This window comes from Mesoplodon densirostris, chromosome 5, assembly GCF_025265405.1.
Source record: "Mesoplodon densirostris isolate mMesDen1 chromosome 5, mMesDen1 primary haplotype, whole genome shotgun sequence".
Taxonomy (NCBI): Eukaryota; Metazoa; Chordata; class Mammalia; order Artiodactyla; family Ziphiidae; genus Mesoplodon; species Mesoplodon densirostris.
This window is the reverse complement of record NC_082665.1, coordinates 102,801,519-102,805,598: the sequence shown is the minus strand read 5'-3', so window position 1 is coordinate 102,805,598 and position 4,080 is coordinate 102,801,519.

Sequence of the window (4,080 nt, the reverse complement as noted above, 5' to 3'; positions counted from 1 at the left end):
TACTTCTCCTTCAAGGTCTAGGTCAGCTTTCATGTTTTTGCTGGCTGGCTCCCCGACACTGACCTCTCCCCAACTGTCCCCTTGGCACTCAGGATCAGGGAACAGATGCAGAATGCAACATGTGGTCTCAGCCTGCATTAAAGAATTATTCACATGTTCTTAGCACTTTATTGTTTACAAAGTACTTTTCCATACACCATTCTCCTCCTCAAAACTACTCAAGAGGAAATTGAGGTTTCCATCATGGCAGCACTAACTCTCTTACTGAGGCAGAATTGCAACTCCATCACCTTGTAGATGTAACCTTGAGTAACTATTTAAAGTTCTCTAAGCTTCAGTTTCCAAATCTATAAAAATGGGAGGGTGGTAATAGTATGGAATTCAGGCTTGACAGAAGAATAAAAGTAGATAATCAACATAAAGCAAATGACACTGTGTCTGGCGCATAGGAAACCATCCATGAAGGTTAACTGTTATTATAATGATCTCCACTGTGCAGAATAAAAACTGAGGTTCAGATAGGTTAATTACTTTGTTCAAGATTATAGAGCCAGTAAGTGGTAGGGTCACAACTCAAATGTGTATCTGATTGAAACCAGAATCTGGTGAAATCCATCCACCAGTGCTATATTACTTCTCTGAGAATTAAAGTGACAAACCCTCATTGTCAGCCTCTGCCCAGGTGAATGTAATGAGCACCCAGTAGACTAAAGGCTGCCCAATCTTCTGTCCAAAGTCATGGAAAACCACAGAACAGGAAGGCATTCACTTTTTCTCTGTTAACTGAGGGATTGTGGAAATAGTCTTCTATATTCTGTGTAGGGGACTAAGGAACATGGGAAACTTGATGCCTCAAGCATTTTGATGGCCTAATGGGTGTGCAATTTCTTAAATCAATGCTCAATCATATACCTCCTCTGTCCCACCAAGTGTTCTCCCTCTGGCTTTCTCCTGCCCTAGTGTCTTGGCAACCTGGACCAGCTCTGCCTCCTCAGGAGTGTGGTGCCAGGAAGAACCAGCCCTCTGATCGGCCATCCAACTGGGACCTGCCAGAATCATTTATGACCCTGAAAAAAGTGCAACTCATTCTTGGTTACTGTGTGCTAAATGTTTATAGGCACTCAGGCTCACATCTGCATGGTTCCAAAGTGGGCACTCTTATCTACTCCACTAATACTGTTTCTAAGAAGATGTAGGGACAGGAGCATAAAGCAGGCTCTTGATCATGAAGCAGCCACACAGCAGTTGGATTCATGGTCACTACCTGAAGACTGGGGATCCAATACGTCATGAGAATGGGTTTCCAGCACCTTGTAACTCAGAAGCTCAATCCCGACTACAGAGGAACTGCCTTTGTATTCTGCTTTTCTGGGAATTGGTCCTGTGTGCTGAGTTGAAAAACTCCTTATTTAATTATAAATATTATATATAAGTAATTTTTAGATAGATAGGTAGATAGATACATAGATAGATAGATGCATTTATTATAAGGAATTGCTCATGTGATTATGGAGGCTAAGTTCTGAGATCTACACGTGAGTCAGGAGTTGGGGAGCCAGGAGAGCCAGTGGTGTAGTTCCAGTCTGAAGGCCCCAGTCTTGAGACCCAGGAAGAGCCAGTGCTTTAGTGTGAGTTCAAAGTAATAAAAAAGTGAATGTCCCAGTTCAAAGGCAATCAGGCAGAAAGAATTGTCTCTTATTTTAGTGAGTGTCAGCCTTTTTATTCCATTCAGGCCTTCAACTGATTGGATGAAACCCACCCACACTGGGTAGGGCCAGCTGTTTTACTCTATCTATTTAAATGTTAATTTCATCCAAAAACACCCTCACAGAAATACCCAGAATAATGTTTGACCAAATATCTGGTCACCCCATGGCCCAGTCAGGTTGACACATAAAATTAACCATCACATTTGGGAAAAAACAGTTTGGTCTCATTTGGAATTGTTTGCCTCTTCTGTTTCTTTCTCAAGAATGACCTCAAGTCAAGGTTGGTTCCTTTAGGGTAACATAATGTTAAAACTTCTCTACAGACCAAGGTAGCTTCTTTTTAGCTTTGACAGGAAATGGAGACTCTGAGATAAAGAGTAGAGCCAGCACCTGAAACCAGTTCTGCCCAATTCCAGATGTCACTTTTTCCATTCTTCCCATGAGGCACCTGCTTCCACTTCTCACAAGTTTCTATTTCCTGTTTAATCACTCGGTTAATACCTGCCTTCAAGCATTGCCCACTACTATTCACACCTCCTGAAGAAGTAGAGTCCTTTTAGATTGTGAACCTTCCTATAACTGAACTGGGCTGCCTTTCTCTTATTGGGACTTGACTTATGATTATCAGCCTCTCCCTAGTCATGACTCCTCTTCCTGCTAGCTCACCTTCTCTATAATCTCTACTTTCTGCAACCCAGAATGCCATACAACTGGAGTTGTGCTACATTATCCCAAACCCTCCTGAGAACTAAAGCTAAGAATTGGTAAAACTAGAAATCAAACCCAAGTTTTTATATCTTAAGCCCAGTACACTGTCCTCATGGCCATGGATCTGTAAAATGGGTGTGTGCTCAAAATGATCCATTGAGGCAACAGTAAGAAATTACTAGAATGTCCATATTTTAACTTGTAATTTTAATTTTATACATTCTTTACAAAATATATAATGCAACATGTTACAGTAATACACACATAATTTGTAAATAATACACACATATTGGAGAGTATTACTTTTTTTTAACGGATAGGAATGCATGATTTTTTTTTTTTTGCTTGTCTGAGTTATTTATTTATTTATTTATTTATTTATTTATTTATTTACATTGAAGTAATTTTTTTTTACAACTTTATTGGAGTATAATTGCTTCACAATGGTGCGTTAGCTTCTGCTTTATAACAAAGTGAATCAGTTATACATATACATCTGTTCCCATATCCCTTCCCTCTTGCGGGATGCATGATTTTTAAGAAAAGTTTTGGAGAGTGCTCTACACTGGCACTTCACGAATGTTGATGTGCACATAAATCACCTGGGAAATTTGTTAAATACAAATTCAGGTTCAGTGTGTCTGATGTGGCTAGGACTGCGTTTCTAACAAACTCCCTGCTAATGTTCATATTTTGGTCTGGGCCACACTTTGAATAGCAAGGGTCTCTACATCACACTACTTTCCTTGGTATAGTGCTATGGGGCCACCATAAGTATTCATTACATGGCATTGGATGAATGAAAAGAAACAACTCAAGGTGTATGTGTACAAAGATTATTTTCAAATTTTTCAAAATGTTTCTTTTTTGAGAAAACCAGTACCTATATTTTTAAAATAACTATTAAGATTGATATGAAATCAGGTTAGGTATTATATTATTTCAACTCCATTCCTATGACAAATTGTGTTTGGTCTTAACCCTCATTGGGATAATATTCTAGATTAAAGAAAATAACAACAGCAAAGTGACCAAGTAATAAGTTTAATTTTGAGCTCTGAGATTCTTCTCTTCTTTCTCCCTTCATCCCCATTTGCTCTCTGGGGAGTATGTCAGCCTAGGAAGGCACTTCCTTCCCACGGTGTTGCTCAAAGTCTACCCTATCATTTCTAAATTCAGGCTTTCTCTCCCTGGGCCTAAGTGCTCAAGGAGGTAATGGATCTACTCATTGATTGGTAGCAGCTTCCATCCAGCTAGTTCTAGAGAGCAATTGGGATGGAGGCATTAAACTTAATGCACATGTAGACTGTGGTTGGAAGTGTTAGAAGGCAGCCAGAGGGCATGTCAGTCACCTTCCAGCTGCTGCAGTGCCAAGCAGAGGGATGGCTGGCTGGAGACAGGAACGCTGCATCAGGGACTACTTGGGGTTATTTATGCCCAGGCTCTGAGGGCCCCAGAGTCACTGCAGAATGTAGAGAGGAGGGGCAAGTGTCCTATTGCAGCAGCTGGTAGCCTCTTACAAAGGACTTTCTTATTTGGCTCTTTTTTTTTTTTTAATTTTTAACTTTTCTTAGTACTTAATTTTGTAAGAAAACAACGTATTGTTTTTAAATGACTATTTTATTCTTGAGCAAGAAAGGAATTCAGTTCAATGAACCAAAAT